Below are 20,901 nucleotides of genomic sequence, written 5' to 3'. Positions count from 1 at the left end.
CCCAGCATTCCCAGGTTCAAATGGCAGCTCTGCCATTTATCAGCTTTGTGACCTTGTTCTAGTTATTTAACCTCTCTGGTTTAGATCTTCTGTACAATGGTAATACTAATAGTACATACCTACCACACAGGATTATGATAAAGATTAAATGAGTTAATTGATGCAAAGTGCTTAGGACAGCACTTTGCACATAGTAAGCCCTCAGTAAACACTAGTTTTTATCCCTACGATTTTATTTCTGTTTCTAGAGTTATATATGCAGATATTTATTTTCCCAGGTGTGAAAAAGAGAGCCAAATGCTCATATGTTCATCCTCAAGTTTCTCTTGTGCTTAAGAAAAAGCAGAGATTTTTCTTTTTCCAAATCACAAGTATGTGAAAATTAAAATACTTTCCCATGACCTCATGTACTTAAAAAGTACATTATGTCTTTCTTGTCTTCCTTTGTCATACAAAGATCTAAGAGGTGCTTTGGGCAAAGATAGTTCCATTTAGGGGCTTGGCCAACAGGTTTAATTCTGATCCAAATGTGCCCTAGCTTCATCTATGAATCCAGTGACACAACATAGAATTCTTGCAACCATATAGCTTTTTAATTATGCTTTTTTTAATATTGGCTTTATCCCTATTGGAAAGTAAAACCTCCTATTCACACTGTTACTCCAATATGTCTAATGTGTCTTCGTAACTGTTCACAGCACCAGTGATTACCACCGTGCCCAAACATCAATTAATGCCTGATGATGATTATGATGTTGATGTAGTCAAAACAGAGGAGTACTTGATTATTCTCCATCTCTGTGTCAGATCTTCAGAGTATATCTAAATATAACACTAGATCATCCCTTTGGACTGAATTACTTCATAATCAGTAAAACTGACTTTTCCCCCTGAATTTACTGAAACTTTTTGTCTCATGTAGGAGTCACAGCCTAAATGTTATGAAGATTCCAGCCTTCTCTGCTTGTATAAATTAATAATATCAGAATCAACATTTCCTTCTATTTATTAAGATTTAAAATACCCAACATGAGAATTTAGGGAATTCAGCCAGATTTAATCCTTTCCTTCAATGGTTTACATTTCTTTAATTTTACTTTTTTTTTTCTTTTTCTATGCCAATCACTTTGTGGTTTTTATTATGTTATGGCTGGATTTTATGATATTAATGGCTGGATTCCAGCTGATTGGTTAGAACAGGGTGATTGATGGCAGGTAAAGATGAGATCTGCAGGGTCTGAAATCCTGTTCTCAGCAGTTTTTTTTCTTGTCTCCTGGGATCCATTGTAAGGCAATGCCATTTCCTAAAGTGTCAAGTAATTGTTAACACTAGAAATATGTACTTAAATTTCCAAAGAACTAGAATAAATATTCAATCCATATAGACAATTAGAGTGATACATTTTACGTCTACCCAATTCCCTCGGATGCATTTGTTCTATTTCCCAATAGAAAAGAAAACACATCCTATGAAATCTGTCAGGGAGTTGCCAAAGGACATTCTGCTGCTTCCTTTAAAAGCACTGAACTTAAGAGAGGCATATAGCTGTCAGTAACTCAAAGGATTCCTTGCTCAAAGACTAATGGCACCATTGCTGCACATCATTGTGATTTTCTCTCATAACAGAGGATTCAAAGGTATTAAAGAGGCCTCAGTAATTTTGCATTCTTTTATAATCAATTTTAATTAATCATCTGAGTAAGACAATGTGCCACTACATACATCATATGGAAGAATTTATCACAGTGTCACTTGCTTATAATAAAAAATAACCCTTATTATCATAAAACCTCCTCAAGATGGAGGAAGAAAAGATATTAAAAGAGGCAGGATAGAGAAAAGATAGGAAAAGAGATGGATGGAAAGAAAATAGATAATAAAGGCAGAGAAGCATTGTAATATTTAAATGCTAACAGTGTGTCTATCTTCATTCACTTATCATGTTTGGCAGTACAAATGAACAACAGAGTAGGGAAAGGCACGGTACGTTAAATTATTATGGGTATGTCAGATAAGCAGTTTGTCTGATGTTTCCATCTCTGCTGGAAGGCTGGCTTAAAACTGTGTGACCTATTCTTCAGGGAGTCAAAGATAAACACCAGCAATTGTGTAATTCCTCCCACTCTGATAAAGATAAATATGTTCATATTTTTCCCTGCTAATCCGCCTTGTTAGATGATAACATAAGGCTGCATCCATGTGACATACAGATAGTCAAGATATCTGGACAAGCATCCAACTATCTGTAATGCTGTCTGCCCACTGGGTCATCTTGTTATCAGGGGTCCTTTCAGATTAAACAAGTTTGCAGCAAGTTAATGCAAAAATAAATCTACAAACCTGGATATAAGGCAGTCGTAACAGTCCTTTGTTGCACAAAATCATTGTAGGAAAAGTTTTTTTTTTTTTTTAAACAATCTCCAGGCACTGTTAAAGACAAATTAAATAGGTTTCTTTGGGTTTGGGGTCTGGGAAAGTAAAAGCTTCCCAAATGATTCTAAAAGTACAACTTGTCCAAAATCTCTAAGGAACTCACCAAAATCCACACCCGAAAAACAAACAACCCAGTAAGGAAATGGGCAGAAGATATGAACAGACACTTCTCCAAAGAGGACATCCAGATGGCCAACAGACACATGAAATGATGCTCAGCATCCCTCCTCATCAGGGAAATACAAATCAAAACCACACTGAGATACCACCTCACGCCAGTCAGAGTGGCTAAAATGAGCAAATCAGAGAACTCTAGATGCTGGCGAGGATGTGGAGAAACGGGCACCCTCCTACACTGTTGGTGGGAATGTAAACTGGTACAGCCCCTCTGGAAAACAGTGTGGAGGTTCCTCAGGAAACTAACAATAGAACTCCCCTAGGACCCAGCAATAGCACTGCTAGGAATTTACCCAAGGGATACAGAAATGCTGATGCATAGGAGCACATGGACCCCAATGTTCATAGCAGCACTCTCAACAATAGCTAAAACATGGAAAGAGCCTAAGTGTCCATCAACTGACGAATGGATCAAGAAGATGTGGTTTATCTATACCATGGAATACTACATGGCAATGAGAAACAATGAAATCTGGCCATGTGTAGCAACATGGATGGACCTTGAGGGTGTTATGCTGAGCGAAATAAGTCAGGCAGAGAAGGACAAATATCATATGTTTGCACGTATAGGAGGATTAGGAGGAACTGGACGGAGGAACAAGGGGGAGAAGAAGGGCGGAAATGGTGGGGGAAAGGGAGAGAGGCAAACCATGAGAGACTCTTGAATGCAGACAAAAACTGAGAACTGATGGATGTGGGGGGGAGCGGGGAGATGGGCATGGAGGAGGGCACTTGTGGGGATGAGCACTGGGTGTTATATGGAAATCAACTTGAAAATAAACTATTTGTAAAAAAATAAAAATCAAAAAAATTTTTAAAAAAGACACACACACACACACACAAAAAATAAAAGTACAACCTGATTTGAGAATAGTAAGTATTAAAGCTTTCAAGAATAGTAAGTATACTCAGATCTTGTCAGATTTCAACCATATAAATATCACGCTTCCTAAATTTGAAAAGATGACAGGGTATTGTGATNATATGTCTTAAAAAGTGAGATATTAAAACCAAAAGCAAAAGTAAAGGGACTGTGGAAAAAACAACTCTGAGGATAGGAAACTGAACTCAATTCAACAAATGATTATTTGAGTACCCAATAAGTGTAGCAGGTCCTATTTCAGTTAAATACTGAATGGAGGTAAATGAGATAAATAAATGATGTCACCAAATAGGATTACCTAACCAAGGATAGTGACTGACATTTAGATATACTTTCTGAACACAGGATGAAATGAGAAAAGTGTATGTCATAGGGAACGTAGGCAAGTGTTAAGGAAAACATTTTGGAAGTAAGACTCTCAGCTCTTAAATAAAAAAAAAATACTGAAAACCATGACTCTCTTGAACTGGAATGTTTAAAAATCAAGTAGACTTCCATCTGTCTAATAGAGCCACAGTGTGTTATAATTTATCATCTTATGATTTTGATGTGGTTTCTATTCCTGCATTTCTCCAAATGCTCCAATAATCTATTGTTGACTCTTCATAATTGAGAGGAAATCCCACTTTTTAAGTCTGACTCAGGATTCTGTTATGTCCTTACCTCTGCATTTCATGTCATTAGCTTCAGTAGTACATTTTAATCCTGAACTACAGCTAGCAGGGTTTTTGTTTTTTGTTATTTGGATTTACCTAGAAGAATGTATAGTAATATAATGATGTAAAAATGTTTAAATTGCTTGAAGAACTCAACCTATAGTTGCATCTTCAAATTAAAGTAGTTTTCATAAAGTATGATAGGAAAGCCTTAGCTACAGTGGAGGCATTTTTGTCTCCCATTTTTATGGAGTTCTAAGTACCTGTAGATGAATTAGTCCTTAGGATGTCCCCAAAGAAAGAAGAGTATAGAGGTCTCACTTTATCTTATTATGTGCTTTCTTCTCATAAATCGCTCATTTAAAAAAAAAAAAAAAAAGCTAAGCTACTAATATGTGCCAGAAACTGTGCAAGGTGCTGAAAATATCACCATGAAAAAAATATTCTAGTGAGAAGAGACAGACTATAAGTACATAAATAAATAATGTCAGTTGGAAATAAGTCTAGTGATTAAAAACAAGCAAGGTGCAGGGATAGAGAGTCAAGGTTGCAATTTTAACTGCAATGAACAGAGAAGGCCTCAATGAAACTATGACATTGAATGTCATATGAACTATGACAATGAAACCATGACAATGAAACTGAAGAAAGTGAGGAGGCAAATTTAGCATTCTTCTACCAGATATTTCCAAGGACTAGGTAGAGGAAAGAGCAAGTGTGCATACCTGAGGCAGAGAAACACTCCACATATTGGAGAAAGAGTGAGGAAGGGAGAAGGCTGGAGAGAAGGCATGTATGCAAGATGGGGTAGAACAATTGTCTTCTCAAACATACTTATGATGAAATCAGTTATCTCTCCTCTATACTCTGCAATTTGAACCCTGTCCCTAGAAGTGGGCATTTGAAGAAGACTTAGAGCTTCTAGTTTTGAAAGAGTCTGAATAGAAGGAAAATTCATGCATTAATAAGGGGGCCTGGCAGGAAACAAGGTATACTCAAGTAGGATTGCTAAGGGGATTTAAGTAAGGGAATATTTATAGAGGAGTGGCCAGCAACTAGCAACTGGAGGAAACCACCACATGAATGATAAAGGGAGAAAATTATGTTACAAGAGTCTAGTAGGAGCAATAACCATGAAAGAGGAATTGCTCACCCTGAGCTGTGGTCATGGATTAGGCGGCCTCTGACAGATTGGAGACTCAAAGAGGGGGCAGTGGAAGTAACGCCCGATTTCTCTTCTTCCTACTCTCCTATCTTTTGTCAATGGTTTACATTGGCCCAATTCATTTGGAACCAGAAGGCAAGGAACCCTGGTAACTCACTCTATAGGGTTCAATATCCTCAGACGCAGAGAAGAATAGAAAGTAGATTGGGGAGAGAAGCAAATACAGAAAAACCAGCACACTCTATAAGACCATCTTTCATTCACATTTTATTGAGTGTTTAGTCCAAAAGCAATTATAGCAGTACTGATTAATAAAAACCAAATATGTAAATATGTTTTGACTTGCAAGGAGTCGATAATATATTTTTCTATTCATTAAAAATTGAAATGCCTACGAAGCTTCAAAGCAATTTAGATATTTTTAATCTACTACACCACAAGGTGGTTTTTGTTCATGTACAGACCATGTATTTTTTTAAGTCATATATGTATTTATGTCTATCATATTGTCTTGAATGTTTGAAGAAATTGCTAGTCTGTTCAAGTGAGCCATCTCCAATATTACTTGTTAACCTTTATTCTGGACCTCAAGCACTTTTTGGAGGACCAAATGCATACAACCGAGCCTTCCTCTTGTTATTTAACAAGAAGCCATGTATCTGATTACCCTGTGGCACACAGAGATCTCCGCATGTGTCTGACTAGCCTTCAAGGTTGTTGTGTTGCCTGAGATTGTGCTTGAAACTGTCATATTCTACTCTCAAAACACTTATATGGAAGCTACTGATAAATAGAGATGATGTCAATTGACATGCTCACAATATTCACTAGAAAGGATTCGGATCAACAAGAATTTGAACTGAATTATATTATTGTTATCTTACACTGTGATTTTAACCAGACAGCATAGAACCTCCCTTGGTAAGAAAGTATCCATTATCCTAATTCTAATAATATTCTTCTCTTCTTCCAATACTGTTAGAAGCCTCTAGGTGGTTGCTAATTTAGATGATTTGCTGGACTGCTTTCCATCATGAGAGGTTTCATTTGTGCATTATTTAATGATTATGCAGGATTAAAAAAAAAAAGAGAGTGAATTGTTTCCTCTATAATTTGCTAGAGTTAAGGAATAGCTGAAGTGAGAACAGTAACCTCCTCCCCAGTAAGAGGGCCAATATTATTAGCAAACTCTAGGAGTTAGGAATCATCAATTTATTCATGGCTGCATTGCTTTAAGTAATGGGCCTCCTCACTCCAGGGTGGATATACTCAAAGGCAGAAGAAAAATATATCTAAAGAAGAAATCAGAATTGAATGACAACTTAGTCATTATCAATCTGCTTCAAATATCATAGATATCCATCATTAAAGAATCCACAGAACACCTGGATCAGAAAGGGGCTGCTGATAGAAAAGACCCAATGGTTTTGTCTCTTCTAAAAATAGCATTTTAGAGCTCATTTTATTAGAGAGGACACTGAGGCTATTAGAAACCAAGCATCTGGCTTATATACCACAAAGTTAATTCATAATCAAGCTGAATTAGGTTGGCCTTCCTAAAAACAGAGCCTGTGACAGATTTGATGCTTGGAATTACTGAGGGAGTGCTCTCAGGAGACACCTGTAGCTGCCTAAGGGAAGGGAAAGAGCCCAGCAAGGAAGTGTCACCGCCGAGTCCAACTTTGGCCTGATCCATGAGGGTGCTGAAGCATTAAGCACATTGATCCCAACCTTGGGCAAAACAGCTGAAGTTTTGTATGCATTGGTCACTGCATGTGGGCCAGCTGGAGGTGGAAAACAGACATAATTTCTTGGATGAGGCAGCTCTCTGGGGCCTGCTGTGAGCCATTTGCAGCCAACTCTAAAACTGAGGGGTAGTGTACCAGTCTAGTAAGAGAATTTTAGATAGGACACAACAGCATCTTCCATGGAACCAAAATTTGAATTCAGATCCCCAAACTACATACCTTCTTTTCAGTATATAATGTTGCCTAGAGCCTACCTTTTTTCCCCCCTATTCAGTATACCACAACTCATTCTCTAAGGTTTTCTTCCCTCTCATCCTAAAAGCAAACAAGGTAAGACAATAAACTACCAAAATTATTTCCTCCTGCCCCATTGTTTCTTCAGCTGCTCAGATTTGTGAAAAGTGGTGTCAGTGCCCCTATGACAACATGAGGGCTTTATCTTGTCATGCTGTGCTATTTTGTGTCCTTGAATTAGTATGGATTTTGGTATTATGTCAATAGTGATAAATCTAAAATTCTCTTTCTCAGCCTAGGTACTGAGAATCTACTACTTCTTCCTTAACAGAGGCACTGAACAAAATATTGACACCAAATGAATCCACTTAAAAGGAATAGACTGAAAATGCAAGGATAATGGAAATAAAAAGCTAGATCATGGGGGAAGATTCACGTGATCACACACCTTAAATAATAGAAATCTGTGAATTCCTGCTGGCAGACCTAAGTAGGTCACCTAATCGGTTGTTTACTGTGCTGTTGGATATGAAGCATGATAAAGTAAGCAGGAAAGAAACTGTATGAGCTTCATCTCCATAACAACAGAGAAGAGAACAATTACAAGAGACCCTGGCCAACCGCCTCCACAAAAGTAGTTTTAACCTCAGAGCAATGAGAAGTGACATAGCAAACTGCTGCTAATGTCTGAATAACACAGGGCATTGAGACAGGTAAAAACTTTCCCTTTTCAGAGGACTGAAGACTTTGATCCATGACAGATTTGCTGAACTAGCTGAAACCTTGAAAGGACTGAGCTAAATTCTGCAGGAATTTAGAATACTACTGCAGTAGTAGAATAAGAGTTTGTTAAAAAAGTAATTTAATTGTGGCATATACAATAATAATGTAAGGCAACAACACATACTAGTAAATATTAAGAGATTGGTGCATTGTCAAAACTTATCTGTATTATCAAGAACACATCTTGTCTTAGACATGGTACTGTAAATGATAACTTGTTATTATGGTCTAAATAACATTTTGAAATAAGCTTTTTCCCCCTTTTCTTAATCTTATTGAAATAAAAATTAAACTAAATTTAACCTTTAACTTCACTTTTCAATGCATGACTGAATAAGCATTCAACATTCTCTTCAACAACCTTTTCAAAGCAATTTAGATAATTGTCTTATATTTATTATTACATTTAATGCATTGGGGAACATTTGGGAGATTTGTTTACAGAGATTTTTGCCAGTGGATTAAGTGTTTTATCTCTCAGCATATCCAACTGATCTGCTTTTTAGAAACTATAACCTTGGGACATTTGAATTTGATCTTTGATTTAACATTTCTGGACATTCTCCAGATGACCTGGTAATGCTCTAAGAAATTTTAAATCTGGATTTTTTTTTTTGTCAATGTAGAATATATTTGAAAGAATTGCTAATAGTAAATCTAACGTATCAGTAATTATATCTCAGCCCCCTAATAAATAGAATTCAAACTTCTGAGAGTTCTTTTCTTTCCCCTTCCCTCCAACCCCAGTCCTTTATCTCTTGAATTTCTATAGGCCGGAAGTTCCACTGTGTTGAGCAGCAGTGTCTGGATATCTTAGACCAGCCACATTCTACAGACCATCAATAGAACAGTTTGTAAAAGAATGGAAAACAGCATTCAAAAAAATCTTTGCTGGTTTGAGTGGATATAGCCAAGAAGATTTGGGTGCCTATCTTTGCAAGTCAAAATTCATGCCAGGAAGCTCTAATTAGGAGGAAGTTAATGGAGGACGATGCGGGAGAAGAAGGGGAAAAATAGTTGGGGAGAGGGAGGGAGGCAAACCATGAGAGACTCTTGAATGCTGAGAACAAACTGAGGGCTGATGGGGGTGGGGGAGAGGGGAAGGGGAGTGATGGGCATGGAGGAGGGCACTTGTGGGGATGAGCACTGGGTGTTATATGTAAACAAACTTGGCAATAAACTAAGGAAAAAAAATAAATTAAAAAAATTTTTTTAATTAAAGAAAGAAAAGTATGCTGCTTAACAAATGTACATGTAAAATCCTTCTAAACTCAGAATGAATTCATTCCCAACATCTGGAACACTATTCATTTCTTTTTATTCTTTGCAACATACATAATTGAGTTAAGAAATGATGATTTAGGTCAGCCTATTGTACACAGAGAACTTAATGTAAGCAGTCTTTAAAACAGAGCTGTTTCTAGTAACCTTTATTGCCCCCTTCAAAAACATTAAAGCAGTATCTGGAGTGGTTTAAAGCACAGCCTGTAATGTTGGGCTAGAAGCCCAGCACAGCCCCCATCTACCACTAGCTAGGCATGATTTTGGGTGAGTTGCTGAACATCTCAAAGCATTGGTTCTCTTATCTCTAAAAAGAAGGCATAACAACAATAATGACCTCACTGGGCATTAGTGAAATCTGATGAATTAATGTAAGAAATGCCCTTTCCCTAGTGCCCCACATAGTAAGTGCTCAACAAATAACTGTTTATTATCATGTTTGAAAAGGAAGCTGAAGAATATTTTTACTATATACTGCTCTATTACCAAAATGTAACTGTATAATTAAAGTTGAATGGAAAAGCTCCTATCAGTGAAGACTTCTCATATTTCTATAATATAAAGCTGATTCTACTTCCTTGCATAAAACCCTTCTGTGATTCCCCATAATCTTGCTAATAATATGCAAACCCCTTGTCATGCACAATACACAAATTCTCTCATTATCTTCTCCCTCCTTGCTCCACATTTCCTCAATTTTATCTACTACCACTTCTGGCATCAATAAACCCAAGAGTCCTACAAAACCACTCACAGCCCCTGAATATGCATGTCATGCTGTTCAGGCACCGGTGCCTTTGCCTGTGCAGTTTCCTCTGTCTAGAAGGCCTTCTCTGAATCTTATTTAGCTTTAATCATCATATAAGACATTAAAAGAATACGTTTTTAAAAACATAAAAGCATGTGTTAACATGTCTGCCTCCATTAAGCTATGAGTTTACTGATTACAGGCATGGACTTTGTCTGTTTACTATTTCTCCAGCAGAGAATAATCTGTTTGGTTCAGGTACCTGCTCATTAAAATTTGTTTTAATGAATAAATTATTGACCAAATGTATTCACTGACATTTTTACTGGTTTTTACCACCTCTGTCATTCCACCCCAATTCAAATTGTCATTGCCTCCCATCTGATTTCTCTGCATCTATCTGCGTTTCTATAGCCTATACCAAAGTGGCCAGTGATAATCAATAGCCTCTAATAGTTTCTATTTACTTTCAGAGAAAGTCCAAAGTCCTTAAAATACCCTCAATGACTGGATAATCAGGACACCATTGTCTCATGAACCCCTTTTCTTTCTACTTTTATCCTCTACCACATCACTATATCCGTATAGTGGATTTCTTTGAACATACTTAGTAAGCATGCACTTGCTTCAAGGCCTTTGGCATACCTGGCAAGTCTTTACTCACCTATTTGCACAGTTCTTTCCCTCACTTTGTGTGAGTCTCTGCTCCAATATTAATTTATTTTAGAAACCCATCTGGCCACTACATATAAAATAATAATATATAAAATAATCCTATCAACAATAACCTTGCCTCAGCTTTCCCAATCCCATTATCTTCCTTTGTTATTTTTCTCCCTAGCATTCATATCCATCTTATTTATATGCAATTTATTTACTTTTGCATTTATTTATTGCTTGACTTTTCTACTTGTAGATAGCAAGTGCAAAGTATGTATTTAATAAATTAATATTACATTTAGTGTTATGCCCATTATAGAATAATATTCTCTTTTTCTTGGCTAATTAATAGTTTGGATTTACCTTCAGCTACCCTTATTGCTTTTCTCTGTTTTCCTTAATAAGGAAAGAAGAAGACTTAGAATATATGTTTTCTTTAACAGACAAAAATGAGAAATATATTTAAGTTGAAGAGCCATACTTAGGAGGTAATTCTGTGTATAGCATGGAGGTAGGGGGCTTAAGGAAACTATTAAGTAGGCAATTGGTCTTTGAACTTCAGTTTTTTTACTCCTAGATACATCATCTTCCTTACTCATATCATCTGCCTTTCTCATTTCAAGTAGTCAGTAATTTGTCTTCTTTCTTTCTGATTTGGAATACTGAGTGACTCTCCATTCTGATCACTGACCCCTTTCTTCAATATTAGACACTCTCAAGGAAGAGTTTCTTGCTTTCTTCCTACTATAGAGACTTTTCTCAGAAAGCATTAGAAACTCACACAAGCTAAATCCTGAGACAATATGAATTTTGCCAGAGATTAAAGTCTTAAAATAGAAAACTGAAATTCTACTGTGGATTATGAAACACCAGCAGGAATGAGGAGCTAAAATTTTTTATATTAAATCTCATTAACCCTGAAATAACACTTCTAAGTGGTCGCTTCCCACCAATGCTAGGTACCAGGCTAAACAGAAATCTAACCAATTTTCTCAAGAGTTGAGACCTAGCTTTTGTTAAATATCTAGAACTGGAAGAATTTATAGCATGTAGTGGACACTATGTAGACATGTATTATTTCTTTAGGTAAAGATTTTTGTGACTTAGTAGTAATTAATAAACTTGAAAAGAGACAGGGGCACCTAAGTGGCTCAGTTGGTTGAGCATCTGACTTCGACTCAAGTCATGATCTCGTGGTTCATGAGTTTGAGATTCATGTCAGGTTCTGTGCTGATAGCTCAGAGCCTGGAGCCTGCTTTGGATTCTGTGTCTCCCTCTCTCTCTCCTTATTCCTCCTTCTTGCTCACACTCTGTCTCTCTCTCTCTCTCTCTCTCACTCTCAAAAATAAACATTAAGAAAATTAGAAAGGAGACTTTTACAAGGTTCCTACAGTTATGATTTTACTAAGTTTCCTTGCTTTACAGCTTCCTTTCTAGCTTCCCTACGCTTTTCATGTTTTTCCTGGTCCAGAATTCCTAGCAATTTCTAAGTATGTAGACCATAATAAATTAACACCTTCTCCATCCCCCAAAAGGGCATTTTTATAGAACTTTCAAAAGTTCTTTCACATGGTTACCCAAGTTTCTTTTCACCTTCGATAGAGAAGTTAAGTGATTCACCCAAGGTCACAGAGCTAATGAGTGATAAAAGATGGATGAATAAAATCCTATCACCATGAGGGAGGGTTCTTGGTGCTATATTATCCTCATATACAAGGATGATGTAACTGACATACCATTGTCACGACTCACATTTTAAGTTGCTATCCTAATGACAATGATGGATTTGCTTTGATCCACCCACATACTCCTATCTTCATTCATAGAAGAATGTTCTGTTTGTTTTCAATTAACATTCAATTAATTATGTAATATCCAGCAATTACAGAAGATGTGGGAGTGGCCAATTTTTAAATCTCTACCATAAGATTCTCTAACCAACTAATTGATTGATTGATTGATTGATTTTAGAGAGAGAGCATGCAAGTTGGGGAGAGGGACAGAGGGAGAGAGGAAATCTTAAGAAGGCTCCATGCTCAGTGTAGAGCCCAATGTAGGGCTCAATCCCAGCTCCTGGAATCAGGACCTGAACCTAATCAAGAGTTGGATGGTCAACCGACTGAGCCACCCAGGCGCCCCTCTAACCAACTGATTTAAATAGAGACCTGGCATGCTAGACAACAATCAACAAGGCACCAAGTAATTAGTTCCAGGAATATTTATCCAATGGGACAGGCCTGGGGCTACAGTCCTGACAGGTGTTTAGACTTTATTTGTATTTTGGTAATGCTGCTTGCTATTATTCAATGTTTTAAAGTATTTTTATTACACAAAGGTTTCTTGGTGAAGGGCATGGATTTTTTAAGGGAATTTATAAATTATGAATCACCTGATAAATAGTTTATGATGACTAAACTGATCAAGTCAAATTTGCATTTATGTATCATGTGTTTTTAAAACAAACATTTTATTTCATTATTTTTTATTTGTAATCCAGTGAGAATGCTAAGAAAATAGTTAAGCATGAAGAAACAAAGAAACGAAGGCAGAAAAGTGCAATCAATGTTAAAAGACTTGGATTGAATCACTGAACAAAAAGCACTTGGACTGAATCACTGAACAAACCAGAGGTACATCTTTTTCCTTTCTTAATCCTCTCTTTACACTTGCCATTTGTTATAGTGGATCACTACTATCACATTAACCACTGTGGATTATGAGTGCTATCAGCAGGTTGAATTAAATTTCTATTAAGCATGCATTTGGAGATTTCTGTCATATTTCTTCAGTTGCAGTTAGATATATACCTATGTAATTTGGGGAGGTAGAGATCAAAATGGTCCTGAATGTGTTTTTACTTTACACAATGAATTACAGACAAGATATGTATGTATTTAACTAAATCTTAGTAAATTCTCAAAATGCAAGAATCACATAGAATATTTGGAGGAGGAATATTAATACCAATATTGAAAATAATTTGCTACATGTTTTTTTCTAACTTATTCTACTTTGTTCTCTTCACATCCAGAAATCAGGAGGAGATAAACAGTCCACAAATATATTTTTTGATCACTGACAAAAGATAATTTCAAATTATGCTAACCTGTTGTTTTCTTACTCCTATGGTACTTAGTTGACATGTCTACTGACATATTAAGTATTAGAACCACTTTAGGAGATGACATTGTAAAGGAGACTAAGCACTGAACACTGTGAAACAGTGTTTTAAACAGTGTATTCTGGGATGCCTGGGTGGCTCAGTTGGTTAAGCATCTGACTTCAGCTCAGGTCATGATCTCACATCATGGGTTTGAGCCCCACATCAGGCTCTGTGCCAGCTTAGAGCCTGGAGCCTGCTTCAGATTATGTGTCTCCCTGCCTCTCCCTTGATCACACTCCTTCTTCCTCTCTCAAAAATAAATAAACATTAAAAAAAAAGTATGTTCTGAGGAGCAACATCGGAATTACTGGAGTGGTTATTAAAGTTCCAATTTCTGGGTCCCAAATGAAACCTCCTGGATCAGATTTTCCAAGGCCAGAACCCAGAAACCTGAATTTTTAATAGGCTCCAGAGTAAATCACATGCTAGGGAATTAATGACTTGCTGGAGGCTAATTTGTAACTCTCATTCGGCTCATTCCCTTAGAGAGTAAAAAAAGAAAAAGATTAAAGTAAAAGAAGCCACTCAAGCTATTTTTGAAAACATTAGATGAGCAGTGTCCAGGGTAGCCAGAGCCAAAACAATCTAGCTACAATACAAATATAAAATAAGGCAACTTTTCTATAAAAAAATTTGTTAAAAGCATATGCCCCCTGGTATAATATATTGATGAGAAGTAAAAATAAATTAAGAATGGAAAAGAAACAAAAAAGCAATTAATCATTGATCTCATGTAGCAGAGATCACTTCCTGTACACAGTTTTATAAGTTTTACTTTGTATAGATCATGAATCTAGATAAACATCTCTTAAAAATTCTGTATTTTTAAAGTTTGCTTCCTAAATTTTTTATCTAAAATCCTAGCTGTGAAAATAATTAATTTTTAATTGGGAGAATTTACCAAATTATATCTTGAGTTAGGATAACATAAATAATTAGATCCAGGATGAATATAAATAGTGTGTACAAATAAGAACAAACAGAATGATATGAGGTGGAAAGAGAAGGAGACAGAAAGAGATATAAGATGAAAGTAGATAAGATCTTGGAAATCTACTTTACACCTACTTGGCAAGAGGTTATAGAGTAACATTTTCCAAGAATAAAACAGTCCTCTTAAGAATCTTTCCATATTACATAAAGAAATTACACAAAGGAAAATCGTACCCATGTGCCTCTGAGATGGGGGTGGCCAGAAAATATTTAAGAGAATGAAACATTCCACTAGCCTTAAGCAATGACTGTAATAAAATGTTGGCACTTAAGGATTTAACATTCATGATTTTGACTATTGTAGAGCAACCTGGGTCCCTGGCATGCAGCAATTTGTAAATCTGATGAGGCAAAATTTGAATTGCATGTGTTGAAAGGATAGGATGTCAGAAGGAGTCCGGCAGTCTGTCAGGGCACCTGGGCAGTGGCCTAGCAGTGGAGACGTAAACATTGTTACACATGTGCAATAAAGCTTATGCATCATCTCCCTTACCACCCAAAAGTTAGCTTTTAGAGCTGTTGATAGATGTAGGAAAAAAGTCAAAAAGTCAAAGAAACAGACATTTTTGAAAAAGCTGAATTTTAAAATTGAAGAATGGCATATTATTGATAAGAAGAAACTCAGTTTATGCTCCTTACAAAAGAGCATAACATAATGGTTAAGCCCATGAACTCTGAAACTAGACTGCTTGAATTTTAACCAAATAAATTTCTAATAAAGTGCCAGAAGTGCCTGCCTCAGTTTTCTCATCTGTCAAGTGAGGGTAATTATAGTGGTGTTCTCAAAGGATTATCATGAGGGTTGAAATTAGTAAATATTTATAAAGGGCTTACAACAGTACTATATCAATGTTTGTTTAAATAAATTCCAGCAGAATTAGCATATTGTTTCAGGGCATGTTCAAGCCAGGAGAGACAGAGCTCATCAAGTGAGAAAGTCTTAGCAGTGTTTGAAAAGACCTTTTGCATAAAAGGCATGTGTACCCGGATGGAAATACAACTTCTAGGAAAGCCAGGACTGTATAAATAATACTACTTTGTGATTCTGGAAAATTTTTTACAGGAAGCATTCTCTCTGACAAGTAAACATCCACTATATTGAGCTGATAAAGGCAATAAATGATTTCAATGGGGGAAAGCTTTATGTGAATATGGTAACAACTTCATCTAAAATGTAACTGATTAAAAAAAATAACACGGGATATCTGCCTGAGGATTCATAAAAGATTTATTTTCATGTAGTAATATTATCTATGAGACAGACATATTTGTCTTGATCTTCCTTTTTTCACTTTGTCAAGTGTATTCCTTGGCATTTGGCAAATAAATGAGAAAAACCATAATCATAACTTCTCTGTATATAGTCCATTTCCTCAAAAAGCTGTATGAGCATAAAACATACATTCTCCTCATATCCTGCCAGAATGTCAGTGAGGCTGGCCTTCACATAGTACTCTGGTGCATTCCAATTTACAGATAAGCATTACTTATTGTTGGGAATGTGCTCTACAGATGAAGAATGCAGGAACTGCACTGTTAGGGACAATAAAACAGCTTTTAAAGAATGGTGACATCACCCAGCAAACCTGCTATCACTAGAATGAAATAAATGGGAGAAGTTCAATTAAACTCAGTCTGAAAGGTAGTTTGAAGGCCGCTTTCTCCAGATTGGTATATATAAATGCCCAATTTTCATTCTTACCTTTGCTAGGATCAGTAACATCAAATACATAAATAGAATTGGCAGCTAACAGCTTCATTTGTTCAAGGAAGAATCTTTCTATGGCTCTGCACTCACAAACCACCCCACTCCATGTCAAACTGCAATTTCCCTTCCAAGCAATTCACCTTAAAATAATCCTTTCCCTGTGATTGTGTTTAAATTCCAGTTTTAACAGGTCCATGTGGCTGGTTTTTTAAAAAAAAAAGTAACTTGAGATTTAAATGATACATGGTAGCCAATCTCATTTATCTTTATAACAAAGGTATCTAATTGTTCTTTACAAAGAAAAGTAAATGTCATATGATACCAGTTACCCTAGATTTTCCTCAGTAGTCATTGGATGCTTGCTATTACTACTTTTCTCTGGAACCAAAATACTTTTAGGAAAATATTCTGAATGACATACAATCAGGAAATGATTCAAACTGCCCTCCATGGCTAAATTCCTGTTGTCATTTCTATGCAGTTAAATGATTAGCAACAGGGCGAAATGGCTACCAGCTCACTGGGCTGTCAGTTGCCTACCTGGTTTCATCACTGTCAGTGATGTTCTGCTTTGAAAGACCAAAATGGCAGCTGTCATCCTGACCTTTGAGATTTAAGTAAAATTCAAGGATAAATGTAATGCCTTCTCTATGTTTCTGAGCATTTCAGGGACCTAAATTTTCACTGCAATTTCCTGCTCTGAATTCCTTCAATCCCCAGTGGATTATAAGACTTCGATCTTACAGCCATTCTCTTCCTGGAATCTGCTTTGTGAAGGCCTAGAAAGAGAATTTAGGCCTTTTTCTGATTTATCCCTACCCATTCACCATTCACTCAAGATAATCACATGGAGCACTATTATATAACATATATGTATATGTTTTTATATGTATTTCTTAGAGAGAAAGAGAAAGAGAGTGTGTGCAAGTGGGAGAGAGAAACTGAGGATGAGAGAGAGAATCTTAAGTGGGCTCCACACTCAAAGCAGATCCCAACATGGGGCTCTATCCCATGACCCTGGAATCATGACATGAGCCTTTCTTCTTTCTTTCTTTCTTTTTTTAAATGTTTTATTTATTTCTGGGGGGGGGGGGGACACAGTGTGAGCAGGGGAGGGTCAGAGAGAGAGGGAGACACAGAATCTGAAACAGGCTCCAGGCTCTGAGCTAGCTGTCAGCACAGAGCCCGACGCGGGGCTCGAACCACAAACCGTGAGATCATGACCTGAGCTGAAATCAGACACTTAATGGACTGAGTCACCCAGGCGCCCCAATTAGACCCTGCTCAGCCTCTGCTCTTCCCACCTTGTACACATCCTTTATTTATTATGCATAGCAACTGAGCCAACTCCAAGATCTGATATCAGATGTCTGTAAATCCTGATAAAGTAAGGGTCCTCAGCTCTGGCCCACATTGTTCAGTAGCACAGAGGAACCAGTGAATGGTTTGAGGTTTTACAATTTTCTTTCTCCCATACTAGTCTCTGTGCATGCTTCCCTAACACTGTCCCACTCATATATATTCAGAGTCTATCATTCACACTAGGGTTATTAAGTCATACCCTCTGGGGCCAATTGGACTAACAAAGTGATTTGACTCCTTTTATTTACCTGTTAATTCTGTTAAAAATATTTGAGATGGTCCAAAACTAATTAAATGAATCAACCAAACAGCTAACTTGGTCTGTCTGTCTGTCTTCCTCCCACCCTCCCTTCCTTCCTTCTTGCCATAGTGACTAAAACCAATTTACAAAAAAAAAAAAAAAAAAAAAAAAAATCATTCTACTTTTTGAGAGAGAAGGAAATCTGGGTCATATAAATTTTATACCTATAATTGTAAAGCTCCCAGGTCCCTTCAAGAGTATTACTGTTAATATTTTTCTCTAAATGTATAAAGCCTGGATTTGGATATTGTGTCATGTATCTTTGTGAATTGAACTTTAATCTCTAACTCCAAATAGGTAAAATAGAATCTGCATTGTTCATGAATACAAATAAAGTATTCAAGATTGAACATAAATTAAATGTCTTATACCCTTCATTTGCCCAGGCCATGGACAATAAAATAGGGTCACAATAACACTGGCAAAAATAATATTTCTCTAGTTCTACTTTGCTTAATAAACAAAAACTCTAGGCCTCTCAAATCCCTTCTAAATAATTCTGAAGTCATGTCTTACCCTTGTTCTCAATAACCACCAGACAGAATATTTTTATCCTTTCCTGATCAGGCCTTGCTTCCTAAAGCAATGTCTGCTGTTGAGGATCCTGATGTTAGAAACAAAGGTGTTGTGATTTGTCCCTGGACTCCTTGCTCTGTTTTATTGTTTCTCAATTTCAAATGTAGATAAGCATGGTTTCCTATTCAGACACCTGTCATCTGTCCTCAAACAGTACTCCTTTTCTGATCTTGAAATGAACCTTTATGACATAGTCAACAAGTAAGGTTTATTGCTTCATGCTTTTTCTGTCTTAGTGTGATTTTAGTAAAGCAGTGCATCTTTTTAAATTCTGAAATGTAATTTCCTCTCTCTAAGACCTGCAGTGTATTACAGGCTGGGATCCAAGTACAGATGCTATTCTCACCTCCAACTAGTTCACTGCTTACCTTTCTCCTTATTTAGGTAAGTCCTGTGCCTTTCAGAGCTCCTCAGAGATCCTTTCTCTTGAAGAGTCTTTAAAAATGTCCAGACCTTGAATTAGTACAGCAAAGTCTCAAGCCCAGCTTCAGTAGATTTGTCAGACAGGTATAGGTATAGGAAAGGACAGAATAGAAGCTAGAGATCAAGTCTTTCATTTACCCTAAGTCTCCAAATTTCTAAGTCTTGGAAAGAAGAAAGCTATTTTTGATTCTTTCTCTGCCTCTATCCCTCATTTCTTCCTTTCTTATTGTCTGTGTTTCAAGCTTTTACATATTTCATCCAAAAAATAGGGGTAGGTACCAAACTAAACCTGATCAGGAGAAAAAGGTACTAAGTCAGGATTAAAACTCTGAACCTGAGAAACACAGAGGGTCTTTATAAATAACTTTGCTGTAGTTTCAGTTCACAATTAACAGTCCTACACTTTAAAGAGAGATGTCCAATAAGAAATTTGTATGTTCAAAACCATGTGTTAGTAATTCATAGCTAATCACTATTTTTGTCCTTTCCACATTAATATTGCTATTCCATAAGAATGTAGGTGAAGTTGACAGAATAAATAAAAATAAAATATCATCTGTGCAGGATGTTTTTAACCCATTAAAATTACTCCAGAAATACAAGCTAGCATGTGACTTCCATTGTTGCTAGGGTCTTGGGTGAATGGCTAGAGGGGCTAATTGCCTTCCTCCTCATCCCTTTGCCTTTCACAGTGGGACTAACTTCCTCTGAGAACTTGCCGCCCTCCTTAAGGTTAAAGTGGATCCTTAACTGTCAGGTGCTGACTGGTGGGTTTGAAGCTAGGTGACATTTTGAACAAATTTAAAAGTGATCTGCTAATGCACACCTTTCTTACAGTTCTTTGAATTGTGTCTTTTTATTCTTTTTGATTTCTCCCTAAACATTATGTTTCTTTTGATCTACTGTGAGGAGAGTTTTTCTTCCTAAGGTCTCATGATTAACTGTCAACAACCTTCCCCCTCAAATGAGCCCACAGATTAAGCCTTGATTACCTTTAGCACTGTGAACTTAGATAAAATGGTGGGAAGACGAAGATGCCTAGAATTAAAGCTTTCAAAATGGTTCTTCACATCACCTCAGCACCATTATGAAACTATTTAAATCATGGAAGTTATAAAGAAATTTACCTGTGTGACACTGAAATATATCTTTTTGTTCTTCTTTACTGTCAATATGCAAAATGCAATATTGCAAATGTATTTAAGTAAGTAAATGTTAGAATTACTGAAATGTTTATACTTTTTCATTCTTTTCTATCTTCCTCTTGGCAGTCTAACAGCTGTGGCCTCTGCACATTTACAACATCCCTGTTTTTCTCGCTAGAGTGTCAAGAGACTATAGTGGAGTCTGTGTCTAACTACACCTAAATAAGTGATAGATTCAAAGAAAAATGTTATCAGTTATTTGGGTAGCTTGTTTACCATTGTCAAAATGAACTGATTAAATGGCTATGTATTTAAGAGAAAAAAATAAGTAAAAAAAAAAAGTTAAGCGAGTAATAAAGGACTCATTTTTCATTTTCAAATATTGGCCTATATGGATAGGCAATGTTGAATGTGTCAAAAGATTATTTCTATGTAACATCTTTAAAATGCTAATCAAAGGA

The sequence above is a fragment of the Crocuta crocuta genome, unplaced genomic scaffold (genome assembly GCF_008692635.1).
Source record: "Crocuta crocuta isolate KB4526 unplaced genomic scaffold, BGI_CrCroc_1.0 scaffold397, whole genome shotgun sequence".
In the NCBI taxonomy this organism is placed as follows: Eukaryota; Metazoa; Chordata; class Mammalia; order Carnivora; family Hyaenidae; genus Crocuta; species Crocuta crocuta.
This window is presented reverse-complemented; position numbering follows the sequence as displayed.